Genomic DNA, 25,754 nt, shown 5'->3' on the forward strand with positions numbered 1-25,754 from the left:
CGAGGGCGTGCACGCGGGACACCAACGGCGTGCCACGATCCCCAGACCTCCCTGCCCGCCAGCTCTGTGGACCATCTGCCCCTCTCCTCCTTCCAGCCATTCCTGCCTGCAATTCCCATTCGTGTACATGAGTTTGTTCTGTCTGTATTGTCCTGGGTATAATATAAGCTTGTTTTAAGGTCTGCTCTGTCTTCTTCTTCTTCTTCTTCTGTGAATTACTTTCGTTCCTCTTCTTCTTTGGTTTTGGTTTTGTATAGAGTTAATAAATACCTGTTATTTCTTACCTTTGGTTTCATTCTTCCCCGGTCGCTTTCGTCTTTTCTTTCAATTGAGTACCGGTGGCGCGATTTTGGCCAAACGTTTTATAATCGGGTTAGTCTTTTGTTAACGGCCTGAGTCGTGGCTCGCTTCGCTCGGCGTGTCCATTACAGTGGCGGCTCGGGCGGGGCTCATTTCCTCACTTACCGGAAGGCGCTGGTACTTAGGTCATAGGAATAATTGGCCTACTACCCTATTCAGCACTGACCGGAAGTGGCGAGATAGTTCCAGGACTCGGACGGCCAGCTTAAAAGACGAGGGGATTAAACCCCCCTCGGTAAGGGGAGTGCCGAAACCGAGATCCGTAACAATATATTGTTGCGGTTCTGAGAATGTGTAAATATTGATTAATAAAGGTTAAAGGTTTGCCCCCATAGTTAGTCCACATGCAACACGTAGGCCACCTTAGAACATTAGTTATGTCATAGTATGTGTAAGAGTAGGCCATTCCCAATAGTGATACCTGCGTTGTGTAAAAGAAATCATAAGCTTAGGTCCCATTCATTTTGCGGCCCACCATCCAAATCTACCTCATTGGGCAGCATCCAGTCTGCGCCCCATTGTTGCTATTGCCCTCGCATTGGGATGCTCAAACCAGCCAAATGCCACTAGGTAGGCATGAAAAGGGAGAGAAGCGTGAGGCGGGGTGTGGCCACGTCAAGCAGACGTCAAGGGCGGAGCCGGTAAGAGCCAACGACCAACCAGGGCTCAGGTGGAATGGCGTGAGGGGCGTGGTCAAAGCGCGGCTGGCAAATTCCAGAGGGTTCGCTGGGCGGCGCTATATAAACGTGCACGCAAAGCCCTTCCAAATGACTGGCACGATTCACACATTACAAAGGACTATTGGAAGTGGCGCATTAAAGAGAACGATTGGGAGAGGCGTTTCACCCTTTGAACTGTTGGAGCGCATATAGCGCCGGTTTGATTATTACATACACGGCTGAGCCGCGAAATAACCGCCAGCCTCGCGTACCTTTTCCCCGATAATTGTCCGATCCGCGCCAACGACATGTGAGGAACGCCGCCGTCTGCTCAACCCTCTTCGTCCTACAATCTTCTCCGCGGGGCGAGTCGGGGACCGGAGCGAGCTGTGGACGCCATTCCTTGGACCATCGCCCTGACCATCTACGTAGTGTGTTCAAAAAGTATCAGACCTTTATTTTTCGTGCGTAACAAAAAAGAAGCTAGGGAGGCGTTGATTGGTGCACGTATGTAGGCGATCCTAATGCGCACGCGTGAATTTTTTCCCACCTGCAGAAGCTGTCATTCGACGGCAGACCGCCGATGAGTGAGGAAATGTAAGTGAGCGCCGTCGGATTTTCGTTTTTGACAAAATGACGGAAAAACTTGAACAACGCTACTGCATCAAATTTTGTGTAACTTTGTGTAACAACTTTTTTTGGCCTCGGGGATGTTGGATGCTTCCATTGTGATGACTGCAACTTGGTTTCTGGGTCGTACCCATAAACCCAGGACTCATCGCCAGTGATCACTGTGTTGAGGAAGCTGGGATCGCTGTTCACAGTCTCCAGCATGTCCTGTGCGATCTCCAAACGGAGTTGCTTCTGCTCAATCGTTAGCAGCTTTGGTACGAACTTCGCTGAGATTCTCCTGAAGCCCAAATCCTCCTTCATAATGGAATGAACGGTGTTGAATCTTGCGGATCGTTTCCACTTGGGAATCGCCAAGCTTTACACAAAATTTGATGCAGTAGCATTGTTCAGGTTTTTCCGTCATTTTGTCAAAAACGAAAATCCGACGGCGCTCACTTACATTTCCTCACTCATCGGCGGTCTGCCGTCGAATGACAGCTTCTGCAGGTGGGAAAAAATTCACGCGTGCGCATTAGGATCGCCTACATACGTGCACCAATCAACGCCTCCCTAGCTTCTTTTTTTTACGCACGAAAAATAAAGGTCGGATACTTTTTGAACACAGTAGTACATCCCCGTGTGAGTGTCTGAGAGTGTGACTGAGTGTGAAACCGGCCCATGTCCAGGGATAAATATAAGACTGTATAAGGCTGCACTGTGTGTTCTTCTTCTTTACTGTACATAGTGTTAATAAACCAATCTGTTCTTCCTTTCTTCTCAATCCGACCGTATTAGTGATTTCTTCCATTGGGTAAGCGTGGCACGATTACAACCGCTTGGATCGGGTTTAGTACTTGTTAACGGCCCGGATCATGGCTCGCTATCGCTCGGCGTTTCCACTACAACCGTGGTTCGGGCGGGGTTATTTCCTTGCTTCCTGGGAGGCGCTGGTAATTAGGTAATAGGAACAATTCGGCCTACCACCCTATTCAGCTCTGACCGGAAGGAACGTAATAGCCCCGGATCACGTCGGCTAGATAAGAGACAAGGGGATTAATCCCCCCTTGGTAAGGGGAAGGCCGATGTTTGAGATCCGCAACAATTGGTGACAGGGAAGTGGGATTGGACCCGAAGTGCGCCTAACGCACTCCAAATTACGAGCAGCCGAAATTTAATTAATAAAACCAAATTTAAATTCGTGCCATGGCTAGTCAAGACAGTCGGATGCCGGTCGTGGTAAATGAGGAGGATGAGGAGGTAGAATCAACCCAGGACCCCCGGGAAGAAGTGGGAGAAATGGAGGATGCAATCGATGAGGGTGAGGGTGCAGCAGTCGGGGTGGCAGGCGGAGAAAATGGCGGCGCCTCGCACATGGCGGCGGGAGCCGAGCCCGCGTTGGCAGCTGGGGCCGCTGTGCAAATCGGGTTTGACCTTAGACTATTCCTGACCCAACTGGATGCAAAAATGGACAAATCAAGGGAAGAAATGAAACAAGGGTTAAATAATTTGGAAAACAGGATGGCCATGCAAGAGAATCAAATGAAAGGAATGAAGGACAGGTTAACGGGATTGAGAAACAAATTGGACACCCAAAGTGATAAATCCACTCGGGAAATAAAAGGGTGTGGTAACAGAATAGGAGGCCAAATGGAAGAGATGGGGAAATAAATAGAGCGCAGGTCAGGCGGGAAGGTCACATTGGTATGCGGCGAGGTAACGCGATTTGAGAAGCGCGGGGAAAGCGAGCCAGAGCAGAGCACGGTTGGGTGGACTGGGGTAGAGATCGCGACACGGGTTGTGGAAAAGCCGACGGCCGGCGAATTAGAAAATTTTATTTTATTAGCACCGGCGGTCGCCGAGGAAAAAGAAAAAGAAATAATCATAGTGGAAATTGGGGTTGAGGAGACGGCAGAGGTAGTACATGGATTGAAGAAAGAAATGAAATGTACTCAAAGTCTGCATTCGCATTGTGATGTCGTGCTGTCCAACCCCAATGAGAATTTGCAGGCGCTGCTGCGGAAAAGGGTCCTAAAGGTAAGTAGGGTTGTGTATGGCTCGAAAAGGTTTGGCGCGAAAGTGTTTTTTCGCGCGCTTGGGATCCCGACGTCACCCGGGCGCTCGTGGAAGGTCCGAGGTGCGATATGTGAAGGTGAATGGCGCGCGTGTGAGGACAAGGTGTGCGCCGAAGCGCGAGTGTGAAACAGAGTATGAAACCGAGAGTGAGAGTGAGTGCCCAACGGAGTGTATGTGTGAAGAGTGTAATACAGAGTATGAGTTGGCCAGAGAGAGTGTGCGAGGATGCACACCGGAGCGTGTTGTAGAGCGTGTGCGGGAGTGCAATAGAGTGCACACCCATGAGTGTTACGGAGTACATAACGGAGGAGTGTGCACACGAATGTGCGCAAGGGTGTGCGGTGATGATTGGGTGTGTGCAGGAGTGCACACCCGTGGGTGTTACAGAGTGTGTAACGGAGTGCATAAGTGGTATGAGAGCGCCAGCATGTGCGCGAGAGAAGTGTGTAATGGAGTGTGTGAGTGGCATGAGTGCGCCTGAATGGTGTGCACCTGAGTGTGCGAGAGAAGTGTGCATGGGAGAATGCAATAACAGAGTGCATGGAATGTATGAGAGGCGCTGGGACGCCTTGGTGTGGAACGAGTATGGAAAGGGTCGCATGGTGTGGGAATGCGATTCGGGCATCGACGCAGACCGGGGCAGCGTTTAGGGCGATGTACAGCTGACGCAAGCTCTCGGGGCGTGGTGCACTTGTGTGCTACGGGGGCCGGCGGGGATCGTTGCCGCGGCAGTCTCGCAAGGAGCGCCATGCACGATTCGGGCCGGGCTCCGCCCTCTATGGTCGGTGCTGTGCCGTGGCGCAAGGGGACAACGGCACGATTCCGGGGGAGGAAGGCGAGGTTGGACCTTCGCACCCTGGCGGGCGCGGTGCTCCGATCGGGGGAGGTTGGGTCATCATGGTGGAGACCGAAAGGCTTCGCGCCGAGATGGCGCCTGGAACCTCGGCCCAAGTATGCCTCCTTCACAGAATCGAAAATGCCGGACGGACCCAACCAACAGGAGACTGACCACCCGCATGCATTGCTCGGCTTTTCGAAGCCGAGCTGTGAAAATGGATTCCCACCCGACGAGACTCCAGTATAGTGGACAATTAGTAATGGTAGTAGTGATGGCAAATGGTATCCGGTGTAGAGGGATGGTAGATCTACCATCCCTCACATCGTTTCTTTTGGGGCAAAGGAGCAGTGGATTTATGGGGTTTGACAGTGTGAGCTCGCCGAGGGCAGGCAAGGATATTGTTAGGGATTTAGAGATGACAATAGGGACGAGAGTTAAGTAGAGACATTGATACAAGTAGAGGGGACGTAGTCAGATTAGATGGATGATAATGACGAGGGATGTGCTTAGTATAAGGGAAGACAGGGAAAGCACCAGTATTAGAGGGAAGTAGTTAGTTAGATGATGCTGTGTGTGTGAGTATGGGAAGGAACTTGGTGAAATGAGGCATTGGCGGAGAATGGTTGTGTGTGTGAGTATGGGAAGGAACTTGGTGAAATGAGGCAATGAACTTGGTGAAATGAGGCAATGGTCTGGGATGACTGGAGAAAGTGTATGAATGGAGTATTGAGGATGTGTATAAGTGTATGAGTGATTGACTTGCATGGGGTGAAAGTGAATAAATGGTGTGGAATGAGTGGTGTGGAGTGCATGGTGGGAAGGAGTGGATGGGGGAAGATGGACCCCTTCACGAATACCCGGGGAGGGTAGTTTAAAGTTAGGTAGAGGGAGTAGGTAAATTGTTGGATATTGACATCTGTGGTGCGAGTAGTAGCATGTTGTTGCTTTGAGGGGTGCATGAGTGAGTGGAATGGCTGGGCGTGTGAGCCTGTTGGTGAGTATGGGTAAATGGGCACTCCGCCACTGGTAGTCTGTCAGCCAGGTGAGGCCGCAGGTAGGCTCTGGGAGCCGGGTAGAGTTCAGTATAGAGTTCAGCGGGGCCTGAGGATCCGAGAGAGGACACGGGTAGCCCAATGCCAGAGAGGGCATTAGCGGGGTGAGAGAGCCAGGAGGGCCTTCCCCAAGTTAGGGTAGTTGTGAGGAGCTAGGCAAGCTCGGGTGGCGACTTCAGTGGCGGACGTGCGCAGGTAAGTAGGACCTGCTGGTGGAGCCACATGCCCCAGCCCCGAAATTGTGCGAGGGCACAGTATTGAAAAATGGGGGGAGTGAGACCCAAAATTTGGAAGAGCACCACAGGGAGGGTCAATGGGAATTGGTTTTTAGAACCGCATAGTGCAAAGAGGCCAATGGAATTGGCAGGGCAAGACCCCGGGTAGTGTAAGTGAGTTAATGTCAATTAGAGGATAGCTAGGGTGAAATCTCTTCGCACCATACACATCCACTCACCAAGGTGACAGGACTCCGCACCAAGTTTTTGCAGATGATTTGGAATGAAAGACGCATCATGACTTGGGTGAGACATTGTGTGTAAATCCATCCCTTCCTTCTTGGGAGGGATTGGACGATGAATTTGGAATTAGAGGATGTGGGAGACAAGCTGGTAGAAACGAATTTGTAAATTGTAAATATGGGGAGGGGCAAGGGTAGTGTAGGTTGACATGGGGGGTGACGAACGGCTAGGGACGAGCTTTCTCCGCTCGCTCGCCCGCGCCCCTCATGTTGCATTGCCTTATATTGACATGTACCCTTGCGCCCTTGCCCCCGCTAACCTCCGCTTTGTCTTTCCTCGCCACCCCATGGACCCATAATTATCTTTTGTTGAGGGGAGTGTGCAGGTGCCCTGAGCTGTGCAGCTGCACCTTCGTGCTGCGCCCTGCTACCTGTTGCTGCACCATTACACCTATGGACCACACGTTCTGTGGCCTGGCACCGTTGCTGGGGCAGACAATCATGACAAACGTTATCTTGCCCTGCGGACCACTGTGTTTTTAAGTGGCATCAATTTAAGTGGCCAGTTAAAGTTGACTGCGGACCACGCAAAGCCCTTCCACAAGACTGGCATGATTCGCACATTAAAAAGGACTATTGGAAGCGGTGCATTAAAGAGAACGATTGGGAGAGGCGCTTCACCCTTTGAAATTTTGGAGCGCATATAGCGCCAATTCGTTTATTACATACGTGGCTGAGCCGCGAAATAACCGCCAGCCGAGCGTACCTTTTCCCCGATAATTGTCCGATCCGCGCCAACGACACGTGAGGAACGCCACCGTCTGCTCAACCCTCTTCGTCCTACCATCTTCTACGTGGGGCGAGTCGCGGACTGGAGCGAGCTGTGGACGCCATTCCTTGGACCATCGCCCTGACCCTCTACATCCCCGTGTGAGTGTCAGAGTGTGACTGAGTGTGAAACGGGCCCGTGTCCAGGGATAAGTATAAGACTGTATAAGGCTGCACTGTGTGTTCTTCTTCTTTACTGTACATAGTGTTAAGAAATAAATCTGTTCTTCCTTTCTTCTCAATCCGACCGTATTAGTGATTTCTTCCATTGGGTAAGCGTGGCACGATTACAACCGCTCGGATCGGGTTTAGTACCTGTTAACGGCATGGATCACGGCTCGCTATCGCTCGGCATTTCCACTACAACCGTGGTTCGGGCGGGGTTATTTCCTTGCTTCCTGGGAGGCGCCGGTAATTAGGTAATAGGAACAATTCGGCCTACCACCCGATTCAGCGCTGACCGGAAGGAACATAATAGCCCCGGATCACGTCGGCTAGATAAGAGACAAGGCGATTAATCCCCCCTTGGTAAGGGGAAGGCCGACGTTTGAGATCCACAACAATATATATATATATATATATATATATATATATATATATAGTATATATATATATATATATATATATATATATATAGTATATATATATATATATATATATATATATAGTATATATATATATATATATATATATATATATATATATATATATATATATATATATATATATATATATATATATATATAGTATATATATATATATATATATATATATATAGTATATATATATACATATATATATATATATATATATTTATTTATTTATTTACATATATATATATACAGTACAGTCATGAGATATGAGTCATAGTCATGAGTCATACAGTCATGAGATATATATATACATATATATATATATATATATATATGTACAGTGCATTCAGAAAGTATTCAGACCCCATCACTTTTTTCACATTTTGTTATGTTGCAGCCTTATGCTGAAATCGTTTAAATTCCTTTTTTCCCTCATCAATCTACACTCAATACCCCATAATGACAAAGAGAAAACAAGATTTCAGAAAGTTTTGCAAATTTATTAGAAATAAAAAACTGAAATATCACATTGACATAAGTATTCATACCCTTTGCTATGACACTTGAAAATTAGCTGAGGTGCCTCCCATTTCTCTTCATCATCTTTGAGATGTTTCCACACCTTGATTGGAGTCCACCTGTCGTAAATTAAATTGATGGACATGTTAGGAAAGGCACACCCCTGTCTATATAAGGTCTGACATCTGACAATGCATATCAGAGCGAAAACCAAGCCATGAGGTCGAAGGAACTGCCTGCAGAGCTCAGAGACAGAATTGTGTCGAGGCACAGATCTGGGGAAGCCTACAAAAAAAATTCTGCTGCATTGAAGGTTCCCAAGAGCACAGTGGCCTCCATAATTCTTAAATGGAAGAAGTTTGGAACAACCAGGACTCTTCCTAGAGGTGGCCGCCCGGTCAAACTGAGCAATCGGGGAAGAAGGGCCTTGGTAAGAGAGGTGACCAAGAACCCGATGGTCACTCTGTCTGAGCTCCAGAGATCCTGTGTGGAAATGGGAGAAACTTCCAGAAGGACAACCATCACTGCAACACTCCACCGATCTGGGCTTTATGGCAGAGTGGCCAGACGGAAGCCTCTCCTCAGTGAAAGACACATGAAAGTCCGCTTGGAGTTTGCAAAAAACTGTGGATTCTGTGGTCAGATGAAACCAAGATTGAACTGTTTGGCTTCCGTCTGGCCCCTCTGCAATACAGTCATATACATACAGTCACGTGAAAAAGTAAGTACGCCCCATGTAAAGTTTTGACTTTTTCAACATATTTCAACATACAGCTATTTGATCTTCATTTCAACAATATTGATTGATAAAGGTGATATAATATAACAAATATCATGAAACATTTACATTTTGTAGTCCATTGTATAATTTAAATAAACCTAAATGCAAATTTTGCATGTGGAAAAAGTAAGTACACCCTTGGCTCTAATAGGTGGTATTGCCCCCTTTGGCAGAAACAACCTCATGTAGGCGTTTCTTATAACTGTCTACCAGTCTCTGACATCGACTGGGAGAAATTTTTGCCCACTCCTCCATGCAGAATTATTTCAGCTGTGCGATGTTTGAGGGGTTTCTTGCATGCACAGCCCGTTTCAAATCCCCCCACAACATCTCGATGGGATTTAGATCCGGGCTTTGACTTGGCCATTCCAGAACCCTCCATTTCTTTCTTTTCAGCCATTCCTTGGTGGATTTACTGGTATGTTTAGGGTCATTGTCATGTTGCAAGGTCCACCTTCGGTTGAGCTTCAACTTTCCAACAGATGGCCTCACTTTATCCTCAAGCACCCTCTGGTACAATGAAGAATTCATAGTGGATTCTATGATGGTGAGCTGCCCAGGCCCTGATGCAGCAAAGCTGCCCCAAACCAATATTTCTACCACCATGCTTTTCAGTTGGTATCAGGTTCTTGTGGTCAAATGCTGTCTTTGGTTTTCGCCAAACATGTCTTCTGGTACTGTGGCCAAATAGCTCTACCTTTGACTCAACTGTCCAGAGCACATTGTTCCAGAAGTGCTGGTCTTTGCCTCGGTGTTCATTGGCAAACTTTAGTCTTGCCCTGATGTTCTTTCTGGACAGCAAAGTTTTCCTCCTGGCACACCTGGTGTTGCCTTAGCGGTTAGTGTGCCGGCTTGGGATCCTAGGATCCTGGGTTCGAATCCTGGTCGTTCGCTGAATTAACGCCAGGGGGGTTGACTCAGCCTGTCATCCTTCCGAGGTCGGCAAATTGAGTACCAGCTTGCTGGGATGAATGATCTCGGTGTGTACCCCGGTTTAGAATAGGTACACCGTATCCCTGCGCATCGTAAGAGGCGACCAAGGGTTGGCGTCAGGAAGGGCATCCGGCCATAAAAACATTGCCTCAAAACAGGGAACCATGATTGTCATGAGGCCCGCAAGGCTAACCCCCGCTCTAGCGGGGAAAATGGCCTTAAAACGATCATTCATTCATTCACACCTCCCACGTAGATCAAATTTGTGCAGCCTCTTTCTAATGGTAGACTCGTGCACTTTGACATCAACAGTGGGAAGAGCTACCTGTAGGTCCCGTGATGACATTCTGGGGTTCTTAGAGACTTCTTTCAGCATCTTGCGGTCTGCTCTTGGGCTGAACTTGCTGGGGCAGCCTGGCCTGAACAAGTTCGCAGTTGTTTGGAATCTTCTCCACTTGTAGATGATCTTCCGGACAGTCGAATGATTGATTTCAAATTGTTTGGAGATCTTTTTAAATCCCTTCCCAGACTCGTAGGCATCCATAACCTTCTTTCTGAAGGCCTCAGAGAGCTCTTTTGATCTAGGCATGGTGACGCCGCACACTTCAACAACAAAGAGCAAAACAAACGAAATGTCTGAGGTTTAAATAAGACAGGTTCCTCCAAGATCCTCTCTAATGATACAACAACAGGCATTTTAAGGCCATTTTCCCTGCAAGAGCGGGGGTTAGCCTTGCGGCCCCCTTGACAATCTTCTCCATTTTGCCCTATTTTCTCTATCTCCCCTGGTTAAACCCCTTGCCCGCATTTCTTCTTCGACCATCTTTAGCCAAGTCTTTCTCGGTCTTCCCCATCCTCTACTTCCTTCTACATTCATTTCCATCACTCTTCTCAACTAGTCACTTTCATCCTTCCTCAACACATGACCAAACAATCTCAAACTGTTTCTCTTCACAGCATCCATCACAGGCTCTATTCCCATCATCTTTCACAATTCATTATTTGTCTTCCTCTCTCTCAATGATACTCCACACATCCACCAAACCATTCGCATTTCCACCCTTTCCAGCCTTCGTTGCTGCTCTACGTTCATTACCCATGTCTCGCTCCCATAAATCATAACACTTCTCACACATGCAGCATATACCTTTCCCTTCAGCTTCAACGACACTCCCCTCCTCGACAGCACGCCACTCAGTTCTCGAAACGTCTTCCATGCACATCTCACTCCAGCAACCGTTGCCAAGTCTGATCCACCTTCTCCATTCAGCATGTCTCCTAGGTAACAATATGTTTTCACACCTTCCAGCTTCACGCCGTCTCCAAGATCCAACTCAACATTTCCTCCATCTGCAGCTCCCTTTGTGCACACCATACACTTGAATGTAGCTGCCACACTGGTTAATGACCCTCTCAAACCACTACATTTTTTATGAACCCACTCAGCGCACATTGTATATTGAATGGAATTCACTCCGACACCCTTCCTGCACAAAGCACACGGCCACTTCCCAGTTCTTTCCATCTCACCACATGCTTTACCACTTGCCATCACCTTGGTTTTTCTGATGTTCACCTTCAGACCTTTTGTCTCCATACATCCCTTCCACTTCATCTTCTCCTTCAGTCCATCCATACTTTCATTCTGCAATCAACACCAGATCATCTGCATACAACTCCCATGGTAAACCCTCCTTTACGTTCCGAGCCAGCACCTCCATCACAGCTACAAATAGTAGTGGACTGAGTATCGACCCCCTGATGCACTCCCACCTTCACCTCAAACTCACCTCTGTTCCCGTCCTTCGTCCTTACAGCTGTGCATGCTCTTTTGTACATTTCTATCACTACTCTGATCAACCATACCTCCACTCCTAACATCCTCAATGCCCATGTCACTACTTCACGTGGATCCCTATCGAATGCTTTCTCCAGATCAACAAACCCAAGAAACAACTTCTTCCTCTTCTCCATGTACTTCTCCTGCAACTGCCTCACAATAAAAAGCACGTCTGTCATTCCTCTTCCTGGCATAAATCCAAACTGCATTTCGTCAATCTTCACTTTCTTCCTTATCCTCCTCTCCAACACCCTTTCCAATACCTTCATTCCATGTTCCAATGACTTTTTCGCTCGATACGAGCCACAGTCCAGAGGGTCACATTTCCTCTTGTATAGAGGGACGAGGGTACTCAGTTCCCAATCCACTGGAATGTGGCCTTCTTTCACCACCAGATTGCAGATCTCTGTCATTCTCTTCACACCCCAATTTCCCGCTGCCTTCAACATATCTCCCACAACTCCCGTCCGCCCTCCCGCTTTTCTACTCTTCATTGCTTTTATCGCTTCCTCAACTTCCTTCTTGGTTATCTTCTCTGCCGGTCCTAAAACTGGGTTACTCTCCATGTTGCCATCCCATTCATTCTCTGCATTCAACAGTATTTCCATATATCTCTTCCATCTTCCTTTAATTCCATCTGGGTCCACAACGATTTGTCCCACTTCATCCTTCAAGCAACTCACCCCCATCACATCACACCTCTCTTTCGCTATCTGCTTTGCAATCCTGAATACCGCTCTCTGACACTCTTCCAAATCCAAGCGTTCTCGGAACATTTTCCTTCATGCCTCCTGCGCCTTTGCTACCTCTTTTTTTGCAGCCTTCTTTTCTGCCTTATAACTTTCATGCTCTGCCTTTTCTGCCCCCATACCCTTCGCCTTCTGCCACTCCTTGAACTTCTTCCTCTTCTCGTCAATCTTCTTTCCAACTTCATCATCCCACCACCATGTTTCCGAGTGCCTCGGTGGTCCTTTTGTCCATCCACATACCTCACCAACGGCTCCCAACAGACTAAGTTTCATTGACATCCAACCACTTTCAAGCTCAACCACATCATCCTCTACCATACTCAGCCTCTCTTTTAATGCCTCCCTCACTGTCACCTCTTTCAACCTCCACACCTTCATTCTCGGATGGTACTTCACCCACCGAGCTCTCCTCACACCTTTCACCCTTATGTCGCAGACAACCAAGTGGTGCTGTGAAACAACCTCCTCCCTGTGAAAACTGTGAAAACAAGCTGTGAAAACAATCACCTTTGTGTCCCGGAGGTGCCCCCTATCTCGCCTACGCAGCAGCAGGTAGTCAACGGTTGTCGTCGACCCAACTGACGTGTATGTAACAAGCTTATTATCCTCTTTCTGGACCTGAGTATTACAAATCAACAAATCAGCTCCATCAGCAAACTCCAAAATCCTTTCACCTTCTCCATTTCTCACACCATATCCGTAACCCCCATGAACTCCCTCAAAACCGTCCATACTACTTCCCACATGTCCATTTAGGTCTCCTCCTACCACAATAACTTCCTCATCTTTCACGTTTTCCATCAGCTTCTCTATTGCACACCAGAACTTGTCCTTCTCTTCATCGCTCCGACCGACCTGCGGAGCATATCCCGAGATGACGTTCACCAAGAGCTTTCCAATGTTCATTTTCACCATCATCAACCTTTCACTCACTCTAATCACACTCACCACACTGTCTACAAACTCCTCAGAAAACAGGACACCAACACCATTCACACCTTCTGGGCACCCTTGCCACACAAACTTGTATTTCTGTCCCTGCCTCCCCTTCACCATTCTCACACCACTTCCCTTCCATCTCGTCTCCTGCACACAACATATGTCCACTCTTCTTCTGACCAATACGTCCACCACTTCTCCTGATCTCCCTTTCATTGTCCCAACATTCCATGTCCCAAACCTCAGAAACCGATCTCCACGTCGGGCATCAGACGTTTCGTCGTCATAAATGGAGTGATTTAAACCCTTGCTTCGATCGGGTTCCCCACCTTGAGTTTTGACGAGAGGGAGTGGGGTCCCCCCACGGGGTACTTCGGGGTGTACCCTGCCCATATGTAGTTGTTATTGTCATGGTTATCTTTTTGAGGCAATTTTTTTATGGCCGGATGCCCTTCCTGACGCCAACCCTTTTAGTCGCCTCTTACGACACGCAGGGATACAGTGTACCTATTCTAAACCGGGGTACACACCGGATAACATCCTCTCTAATGATGTTCTAATCATTTGCACCTGAGCTGGTGCACCTGATTCTAATTTTAGATATTTGAAGTCGTGATAAATGTAGGGGTGTACTTACTTTTTCCACATGCAAAATTTGCATTTATGTTTATTTAAATTATACCATGGACTACAAAATGTAAATGTTTCATGATATTTGTTATATTATATCACCTTTATCTATCAATATTGTTGAAATGAAGATCAAATAGCTGTATGTTGAAATAGTCAAAACTTTACATGGGGTGTACTTACTTTTTCACATGACTGTATATATATATATTGTTGCGGATATGGGATTTGCATCCATCCATATCCGCTTGTAAATATTCCCCTATTTCCTCAATACTTCCCAACTATCCCCAATCCCCCATTCCCTAGTCCCATTTTCTGTAAACAACACTCTGTAGACCCGACCTCCCCCTATTTCCCCCATTAAATGTCGTGCCCAGGTTCACCGCATCTCATGTAAGACAACTATAGGACATCTTGCTAGTTATTCTTAGTCTATGTCAGTTAAGGACTCGTTTCCATTAATTCTGACCCTTCGTTGCACCAGAATGTGATTGTATGGCACCGTTAGGAAGTTTAGGACCCCCCAATACCTCCCCGCAGCTCTTCCTCACGGTTCAGCAACAACAACAACAACAACAGCAACGGAATCGGCGGGCGCGGGAAGTGCGCGTCCTCACTCCGGCTTGGTTGGTAGGGGGTGTTGGGAGGGCACCAGGCCTTCCCAGCGAGCCGCCATCGAACATGTGCTCGACGGGGTTACCAAATAGGGGCTCCCTGTCAGCTCCTCGTCAAGGGCGGAGCCCGGTAACCCCCGCACCCAATGGAAGCGGCGGACCGGCCCCAGTGGGGCGGAGCCAACCAGCCGAGGGCGTGTCACTCCCCGCTGAGCATGCGCAGGAAGAGGGAGGTGACGTCAGATGCGCGCTGAGCTTGGAGCAAGCAAGACCACCTCCGAGCGCTGTGAGGCCTCCCCGCATCTTCTGGACTGGACCGTGCTTTATCCTGTCCCCGAGCCAAGGTGCACCTTGTGCCATCGAACTACCTGTCCCTCCCTGCCATCAATCCCTGTGTAAGTCAGCCTTGTTCCGTTTGTCTGTGGTCTGTCCGGGAATAGATAAGATTGTATTTAAGTGCCCATCTCTTCTGTGTCTTTTACCTCACTCTGCCGTGTAATCTACCCCCTTTTCTCCACCACTGTAATTATACCCTCCTCCGGAGGTCTTGAGAACTGTACCCCTTGCGTCGTTTCCTCTTTCCCAGTCGTCGTGTCCTTTCCATCATTGATTTGGCATAGCGCGATTTGGTCAACGTCTGGGTGAATCGGGTGAGTTGGGGAAGAATCGGGGGAACTGTTAGGTCGCGGCAATACCACCGCTCGGTAAATAACATCTAAACCGAGTCCGTAACAATATATTGTTAAAGTTTTGGGAAACTGCTAAGAAGCAATGGCAACCACCATACAGGTCCCTTACAATAGTTATTTCATCGTGCAAGATTATAATAGTTCCTTCCCCTTATATGGGTTGTTACGAAATAATATACCATTTTAAATGAAAATGTGGATTTCATTGAAGCAGGTACAAGTTCAGTCATTTGTACTGTGGTTAAATGGGGTTTTAAAAATGAATGTAAATTACTCAGTGTAGTCCAGCGTGTCAAAGGGGTCTTGTGGGCCTGGGCTCTTATGGGGGATCTGAAGGTCACTTAACCTCTGTGCTTGCTGGCTGAACTTATGTGCTAATAAGGGGAAAGGTGGGGGTGTCGGTCCACAAGGCTCGTTAGGGACAGAGCTGTGTTGAGGCTAAAGGTTGAAGTCTTACCTGCACACGAAAGGGACATGTCTGTGTTTTGGTGAACTGTCTGAGTTCTACTTGCACAAGAAAGAGACATCGACTGGGGCAGAGGTTTATTATGGAACAAGCTGGACAAGGCTCTGGCATTCATGGAGAAAACAGAATGCAGACATTTAGACGCCAGGCCTCTTAGTTGACCTTGTGTGAAACATATAAAACATCATGAGGGCTTGCATCGGATTCAGGAGGGCAATAGACGGATGGAGTGAGATGCAACACCAAACAGACAACTCGCCTTGCCAGGGGGCATGAGCGAGGGAGGTTGTGAGAGAGGGTTCGGCTGTGTGCAGTTCACCCTGACAGACTGCGTATTCAAAGCAGCATCCAGTGAAGGGACATGAGTGGTGTACAAGGACACCAATGGGTTCCACACTCCAAGCCTTAGTTTACTAACTAGCTGCATCCCTGCGGAGGCTGGTCACCTTACCTACTGGCAGGTATTTGACGAATGCTGCCGTGCTGGTGTCACGGAGACGACATCCAGACAAGAACCACCTCTCTGGTCACAGAGACGGCACTGAGAACACAGCCTGGTTTCCCTCCTCACTCGTCATTCACTCGTCCTCACTTTCCTCTCATTCTTCAGCTGATGGTATGCATTGGGTTCTTTAACAGCACGCACTCTCTATGTTCGACATCACTCAGCTTGGTCTGTGGACACAGGAGTCTGATGGGTGCTTAAGTGAGACCAAGATCACTGAGAGAACTTGCAACGCGCACGGCATGTTCGGACTTCACCCGTACACCCACCTGGACAAGATCATTTGAACGTGTGAAGTGCCGACTTTGACCATCTGTAACACGCTGAAGTCATTTGTATTACGAACTGGTTACCGGAGATAAGTTTCCAATCATGAAAGTTTGAATCAATGCTTGACTGCATACAAATCTGTGTAATGTGTGGGATTTTCATCATTAAAGGTTTCTTTTCATCAGTATTAATTATTTTAAGTATAATAAAAGTCGACTAAATATTGTTTATTAATAAATATTGTTTAGTAAATCACCTTCTGCCTCATGCCCAATGTTGGTTTCACTTGAATTGTGACAGACTGGACATATAATTATCCGCAAATCTTTTCTGGCGTGCACCCCTCGGGGTAACTGGTGCTTTAGGGCAGTACGTAACAGGGTTAGTATGTCATAATGCGTTGGAGTCTGGGCAGATAAGGCCCATTTCATGAGGGGATAATTAACTGTAGAATACAAACAAGCTTCTGGCATGCAATGCAAGCACGTGCTCTAATTTACATATCGTGCCAATTTGCATGTCGCGCCGTAGTCCGACTTGTAAAGTCCATAGGAGCAGCCTTTGTCCCATTGGGGACAAAGAGCATTGATGTAAAGTCCATACGAGCAGCATTAGGTCCATTGGGGTCGAGGAGACTCGTGAGATAAGTTCAGTCCACACGAGCTTCATGGATGCAATGCACGCGTGCTAATATAACCAGAGCGCCAAAAACATCGCGCCTTTTCTTTATTCCCCAAAGTATCATTTCCATCAGACCACACAATATTTTGCCTCATACTCTCAGTCTTTCACGTGCCATTTTGCAAACTGAAGGTGTTCTGTCATATGCCTTTTTCTCAAGAGTGGTTTCTGTCTCACCACTCTCCCAAAAAGCATAGATTTGTGAAGTGCTGCAGAGACTGTTGGCTTTCTGGCAGTTTCTCCCATCTCAGCCAAGGAACTCTGTAGTTCTGTCAGAGTGGTCATTGGGTTTTTGGTCATTTGCCTGTCCTTCTTGCCCGGTTGCTCAGTTTGGTCAGATGGTCAGCTCTAGGAAGAGTCTGGGAAGTTCCATAATCTTTCCATTTCCTAATGATTGAGGTCACTGTGCTCCTGGGAACTTCACCTTACAATTATATCTCAAAGTTCGATGGACAGTTTATTGGGCATCATGGTAGAGTTTCTGTTCTGACATGCACTGTCAATTGTAGGATGTTATATATAAAGGTGTGCTTCTTTCTAAATAATGTCCAATCAATTGAATTGGCCACAGGTGGACTCCAATCAAGGTGTAGAAACATCTCAAAGATGATCAAAGGAAATTGGATGCACATGAGCTCAATTTGGAGTGTAATTGCAAATGGATTGAATACCCATTGACTCAAGACATTTGAGCTTTTCATTTTTCATTCATTTGTAAATAAAAATCCCCCAAAAAATTACACTTTTACATTATGGGGCATGATGGGGTATTACTACGTCATCATTTTCAAAATATATGCAGCAATGGTGTTATATGACATTTTAAAGTTTCACATCGATAGGGTCAGTCTATGAGATATAATTATTTAATATTTTCCTTCATTTCAATGTGGCTGCCACACCATGCGACCGATGACGTTTTTGTAATCAACTTTTAATCGCCATGACTAATTGATGACACACGTAAATGTTCGAGTCGATCGCTTCGGTGGTTTGGGAGATATTCTTTTTAGGGTTTTAGGTTAACTCTAATATGGCTGCCAAACCATGTGACCTATGATGTCATAAATTTAATGTTTGAATACAAATGGTCCATATATCATGTGCATGCAATTTCAGATTTTTTGGCTAAGGCATTCAATTAAAACAATAACGGCTGGTACGCCACTTCACCAATGATTTCATCATTATTAAGTCTTGGTTCCCATTGGGAGTACTTGACAATGTGCTAAGTTTCAAAAGTTTCAAATTTTTCCATTCAGCGGTTTCCGGGATTTTTATTATTATTATGTGTTTAATCCAAGATGGCTGCCATACCACGTGACCTATGCCGTCAGAATTATCATAAAAACATTCTACGTGGGTGTCGCTCCTACTCTGAAAGTTTTGTCTCAATCGGGCATGTGGTTCCTGAGAAAAATGAGGTTTAGCCTGTACGGATGGACGAGCAACCCAAAAAACGTAATGCCTCCCAGCCACCTTCGGGGGCGGAGGCATAAAAATCTCAATTCAATCAATTTTTAATCAGGCTGTAACGCAAAAAAAAAAAAAGTGAAAAACGTCAAGGGGTGTGAATACTTTCTGAAGAATATATATATATATATATATATATATATATATATATATATATATATATACACACACATGTTTATCTAGTTTCGTCAAGTTGTGTCGACTTCTGGTGACTGATGATCAGATTTCTCCAAGCATCCCGATCCTGCACTGCCTCCCGATGCTCTGGCAGAGACAGCTTGTTTGCAGCCTTTACACCATCCATCCAGCACATACAAGGTTTGCGTTTGCCTCTGCCTCTTCTTCCATGGTTGGCTTCTCTCGACTTTCATTTTCTGCATGCACATTGTGTCCAAATACACAAACACACACACACACACACACACACACACACACACACACACACACACACACACCCTTTTGTTTAGTATAATGAACAATTATCCTTTGAATTTGCCCATTATACCGTTGGCTAGAGAGCGTTTGGTGCAGACTAAACATTGAACGAGGGTAGAGGAGATTATATGGGAGATTGGGGTTAAGGGAAGGAGGTTACCTGGGGAATGGGGGGAGGGTCTTGCCCTACTTGCTTTACTCCAGAAAAATAATCCATTTAATTTCCCGCAGAAGGTTAGCATATTTGCCAATGTTCCATCTCCTTCCAATGCACCATAATATGTGTTTAAAATGAATCTAATCATGCTTGTGGTTGAGCTTTTGACATCAAATGACAGAGAGCAGCAGGATTAGCCGATGGTGTTTACTTCTGGTGGAAAGCCTGGTGTTAGCTTAACGGTTAAGATGGCTGCCTTAAGATTTCATGGTCTTGAGTTTGGGTCCCTGTTGTGCCATTAAATAACACCAGGTGAGTTGACTCAGCCTCCTGTCATACTTCCGATCGGTCTGCAAAATTAACACCAGCTTACTGGAAACAGGGGACACCGCTGCGCTCCCAGAAATGATGCAACCAGCAACCACTGGCTGCATATGTAGTAATAACAAGCGTTACGCCTAGGTCCCCCGCCGGGGAAGTGATGTGAGTTGACAAAGTGGAAGACGCAGAAAACATGCTATGATATGATATTTCGCTCACAAGGTTCAGAAATACATAGCGGCGGCCATCTTGGATTTTGACGTGGCGACCCAATTTTCAATAGCGTTCTTCCTTATGCGTAGATACACCCACAAACCAGATTTGAAGTTAGTAGTTCGTTTATTTTTCAAGATATTCCGCTTACAAGGTTCAGACATGCATGGCGGCGGCCATCTTGGATTTTGACGTGGCGACCCAATTTTCAATAGCGTTCTTCCTTATGCGTAGATACACCCACACACCAGATTATAAGTTAGTAGTTCGTTTATTTTTCAAGATATTTCGCTCACAAGGTTCAGACATATATATGGTGGCGGCCATCTTGGATTTTGAAGTGGCGACCCAATTTTCAATAGCGTTCTTCCCAGTAGTGTAGTCTAGTTTTTTGTAGTGGGTATACTGTGATTTTTCCCTTCCAGCCTCATAGTCACCCGTCCCAGAGCGACGCGCCCCGGAGCGACACCCGTCCTGAAGCGACATTCATATAGTGCATTTTATGAATGAAAGTTATTTATATAGGGCATTTTATGAATGAAAGTGTGAAAGTTCTGTCACGAAACTATGTTGTTACGTATCCTCGTGCATTTTTAAGTGGGTATACGGAAATCCTGGCCCTTTCCTAGTGGGTATACAGCGTATACCTGCGTATCACGTAGACTACACCACTGGTTCTTCCTTATGCCGAGATACACCCACACACCAGATTAGAAGTTGGTACTTCGCTTATTTTTCAAGATATTCCGCTCACAAGGTTCAGACATACATGGCATCAGACGCACATGGTGGCGGCCATCTTGGATTTTGACGTGGGTTGCACCCACACACCAAATTCGAATGCGGTCCTTCACTTACACACGCACGCATGCACATACGCACGCACGCCCGCACGGACGGAAGGACGCACGGACGGACGGACGGACACACGGACGGAGGGGAAAACCATCGTCCCCCTTTCGCTCCGCGGTGCGACGGGGGACAATAAACTGCATGTGCAAAATTTGTATGAACTATTTTTGTTGAACAACTAAGGTCAAACTAATTAATTACAATAAGCATTAAGGGGGAGGGGGGGTGAGGGGGTGTGGAGAGTTACAATTACACACAAATATCTAGAGCATGTGACACAAAGCTGTGCCATCAGGGTCACAAGATCAGCAAGTCTGGTCGAGCCACGGACGGTTATTATACGAACTCCTAGGAAAACACCGCACTCTTGGTGTATTTGATGCTGTGTAATTCGGCCGGGCTCAACATCTTGAGTTCCGCAGTAAATCGTATCAGACTTACACATATCACATCACCACCCCTGCCTGCTCCCAACCACACTTCCACCCCGCAGATCGTGTAGGAGCGTGGGCCGATAAGCCATAAAAAATAAGACTTGATCCCATGAAAATGATCCGTCGTGCTGTGCGAGAAAGGTTCTTCCATTGCAGTGGTAGAATGTTAACTACATAATGATAAATTATCAACATGATTCGTTCTTTTCTTTAAAGGAATGACTTCCCATCCTTTCGAGAAGTGATGACCTGATGACAGCTAGGTCCCATGACTTCTCCACCAAACTCACAAAGCTTTTGGTCTAAAACTCCACCGTCCATCCATTTTCCCTCCAAACAAATAAGATAGACATGAGCTTGGGTGCATGTGCGCCTATCGGGGTCAAAGGTCTTATACCAAAGGAAGTTCCCACATGGTCCACAACTGAATAATTGAGAGGCACGAGGTATTAGGCACACATTAGTATCGAAATTCAAACGAACATCAGAGCAAAGTGGTCTTGGTTGGTGGGCGACTGACTCATCGGGCCAAAAGCGGGCAACGTGCAGTTGGCAATGCCAAGCACTCACCGGGCGGTGCCGGTTCGGGGACGTGCGATGCATCGCGATACGGGTCCTCCGTGCCTCCTGGTCGGGCTTGGCTCGATGCACCAAACCGGCGAGCCTTTAATCCGTGAAATAAAATAAATAAATAAAACAAACAAAGCGGAAAACACACGACAAAAGGACCCAACGGGCGGTCAGCATAGGAAAACCTGATGTGAGCAACCACAACTTCCCACAACCACTTGGCTTCAGCGGTCACTTAAAATTCAGAAAAAGATGATTCCTCATCATCTTGCACTTTCACGTGGTCACCGAATTTGGATATCGTTGTGTGAACGACCATTTGGTTCGAAATCACGTACAATCCACCAGAATTGTACTTTCCCTACAAAAGGAAATATCCTCAAGTTAAAACTGTCTCTTGAGAAGCCAATTTGGAACAAAGGACCTTTTGATGGTGAGATGGATGGGTGTGTTATAAAATGAATGGCGCTTTATGAAAGTAACAAAGATGCGGATGCACCACTTAAACCCCAACTACTAAATCGCGAGGCCTTGCATGGAGGCAGACTTCCTCTCACCCGTCACCCCCGACCTCAGTGGACTCTCCCAAAGACAGTCAGGTCCAATTCCAGGCACGCCTCATGCTTTAGCTCTCCTCCCAGATCTCCTTCTGCCTCGCCCTCCATCTTCCACATCTCTTGGACCATTCCTTACTTCATAGACCCTTCCCTTTTAGAACAGGAGAACTTTTCGAGGTGCACATCTCCTTCGTAGCATTGCACTTCCATCTCTTGTTTAAATATTACGACTGAGATAACTGCATCACCAGTTGTTATATATATATATATATATATATATATATATATATATATATATATATATATATATATATATATAACTCCATCACCAGTTGCTATATATATATATATATATATATAACTCCATCACCAGTTGCTATATATATATATATATATATAACTCCATCACCAGTTGCTATATATATATATATATATATATATAACTCCATCACCAGTTGCTATATATATATATATATATATATATAACTCCATCACCAGTTGCTATATATATATATATATATATATATATATATATATATATATATATATATATATAACTCCATCACCAGTTGCTATATATATATATATATATATATATATATATATATATATATATATATATAACTCCATCACCAGTTGCTATATATATATATATATAACTCCATCACCATGTGCTATATATATATATATCTAACTCCATCACCAGTTGCTATATATATATATATATATAACTCCATCACCAGTTGCTATATATATATATATAACTCCATCACCAGTTGCTATATATATATATATATATAACTCCATCACCAGTTGCTATATATATATATATATATAACTCCATCACCAGTTGCTATATATATATATATATATATATATAACTCCATCACCAGTTGCTATATATATATATATATAACTCCATCACCAGTTGCTATATATATATATATATATAACTCCATCACCAGTTGCTATATATATATAACTCCATCACCAGTTGCTATATATATATATATATATAACTCCATCACCAGTTGCTATATATATACTGTATATATAACTCCATCACCAGTTGCTATATATATATATATAACTCCATCACCATGTGCTATATATATATATATATCTAACTCCATCACCAGTTGCTATATATATATATAACTCTATCACCAGTTGCTATATATATATATAACCCCATCACCAGTTGTCACCTTCCATCCCTGCCAATCTGAGCCTTGCAATACCTTTAACGCCCCAGGGTCCCGAGGATCACGATGGGCACATAAATTGCTCGATCTATAGCCAGGAGCATGCCATCAATCCAAGGTCTTTTCGGGAAATCGAGCACCAGATGATGAAAGAGAAATCAGAAGGAAAAGTACGTGGAAGTTAAATCGCAAGCAATGGTGAGATTTGAGTGCAGGAAGTATGGATTATTTGATTGAAGGAAGAGGTGATCGATCATCGCACAGCTGGATTGAGGAGTGAAGGGGCCGGGTGAAGACTCGTTGTGGAATGTACAGGTGTACAGACCGTGAAGGTTTCATGATCATGATAACAATAATATGATAGGATGGATTGACAGTGAAAGTATGGAATAGAAGAAGAAGGACCGAGGCGGGATGAAGCTGAGCTGCAGGTGGGATGGAGGGAGGGTGGAGGCGGGTGGAGGCGGAATGAACGAGACAGCGGAGGATGCTGCAGTCCAGAGGTGTTTACGCGCCCAAGGAGATAGAGACAAAAGCAGCAAACCGGACAGATAACCACAAAGCTACTCTCAAGAGAGAAAGATTAGCACCGTTGGCATGACGGATGAAGCAGAATGCCAATTTGAACCCCAATCTCTCGAGCATGCACACGGAGGAACGGCAGATCCTATTCGTATTAGGGAGTGTGGACATCCAGTATAGCTCTGCCGATTTGAGGTCGAGACCCTCTCAAGCAAAGGGGGAAACCCAAATGTGGACCCCGATAATCGCTATAGAAGCAGGTATACCCCGCTACGCACGAAACCCACAAACCCTGCGCGAACGAACCTCGCACCCGTCGATCTCGCAGCCGGTGTGGAGGCGCTGGAGATGCAGAAAAAGACCTCGCACGGACGAGGATAATTCACTGGAAGTGTGCGCGGCTCCCAAGCAGCCAAGCCGGATCTCGCGTCTCTCCTGGGCCAGGCGGACGAATGCAGCGCACCTTGCCATTCCGGGCACGTCTCGGCTCCCCGAGAGCGACTCTCGCTTCATTCCTCCTACCCCTCCCACATCCTCCTCTTCCTCCTCCTCCTCCTCCTCCAAGCTCCGCTTCGCCCAGCCGCGAGCAAAGACCCCTCCCCCCCTATAACTCTAGTCTGTGGAGTCCACCCTCGCAGGCAAAAACCCTTGTAACCATCGATGGCTACACCCTCCGGTTGCTTCGAGGGTCCCTTCGGTTATCCCGCTGATTATTTTCCAGGTTAACTCGCCCGCCGCCCTCCTGCCCCCAACCTTTACCTTCAGCATTGGAGCGACGAGTGGAGATGAAGGGTTATCACGATGAGCGACGGAAATCCTTGATCGACGTCGCGAGGAAATCGTACTGGACCTCCTTTAGGCCATTGCAGCGAGAGGATGTCGGTAAAGCCAAGGTCGTTCTTTCCAACCTCAACCTGACGCCCCTTTTGTATCCATGGATGTGTCCGTCATCACGAACACTCAGACATTATCCTTTTTCCCTGCCTTTCAACATACGCAGTCCGCACAATCCTGCTCTGATGTTATGTGCGACAATTCCGTGCGTCATGCACTGTGTACATCGCACTCATTGTGGCCAAACAACCCCTTCCCATTCCCCTGCTCTTTCTGTCTCTTTCACTGCACGGATTTCGTTTTTATCACAGTTGGACATCGGGATCCTCGGATCGGAGCGTGCAAGCTCAGACGTTCACACGTGTCGGGCTGATCGACCTAAGTGACTCCTAAGGGAGATTCATCAGATGCGCATGTGGCGCCCTCTGTTGGCTCAACCTGCACATGTCCATTCATTTAATTTTGTTTTCAACAACCATTCAACTCAACACACGATATATATATATATATATATATATATATATATATATATATATGTATGTATGTATGTATGTATGTATGTATGTACCTAATCTACCCTTGCCCTTACCCCGTATTTTTTTTTTTTTTTTTTTTTTTTTTTTTTGTTGTTGTATACAATATCGAGGCTCGTGAAAGAGCGAACATTAATCACACAGAAAGACAAACCGACACATAAAACATATAACATAGGGAGCGGTAGACAAGATGGGGAGAGAGGGGGAAGGACACAAACACAACATTTGAGAGCAGGGACCGAGAGACATGGAGACATCGAGAGATCTGAGAGAGGGCGAGGGCTTTGGGGGGGGGGGGGCGTGGGAAAGGGGCAGTGGGAGAGGTATAAAACATATGGACACTGCCAGGACTTCCAGGAAAGAAGTTGGAATTTCAAACAAGGTGGATCTGGGGTGAATTAGCGGGGGTAGAAAAGATCAAGGTTTTGGATGGGGGAAGATAAGAGATGGTGGTGAACAGCTGTTTTAAAGACCTGGAGGGAGGAGTGGGATTGAAGGGAGTGAGGGAGTTTGTTCCAGAGGCGGGAGAAAAGAGGAATGAAAGAGTGAAGGTG

At 46.2% G+C, this 25,754-nt stretch overlaps 1 protein-coding gene across 2 annotated transcripts in view; it reads right to left on the bottom strand.

The window, feature by feature from the left end:
* LOC137439023 (neuroligin-4, X-linked) overlaps nucleotides 1-24,324 on the bottom strand; it is a 330,588-nt gene extending 306,264 nt beyond the window's left edge. For both annotated transcript variants that reach the window (XM_068134608.2, XM_068134607.2), the window contains exon 1: nucleotides 24,137-24,324. The gene's annotated coding sequence lies outside the window, so the exon portion shown is untranslated. The remainder of the gene's footprint in view (nucleotides 1-24,136) is intronic.
* Nucleotides 24,325-25,754: the final 1,430 nt, after the last annotated feature.

Source organism: Myxine glutinosa, chromosome 13 (genome assembly GCF_964187855.1).
Source record: "Myxine glutinosa chromosome 13, kmMyxGlut1.1, whole genome shotgun sequence".
In the NCBI taxonomy this organism is placed as follows: domain Eukaryota; kingdom Metazoa; phylum Chordata; class Myxini; order Myxiniformes; family Myxinidae; genus Myxine; species Myxine glutinosa.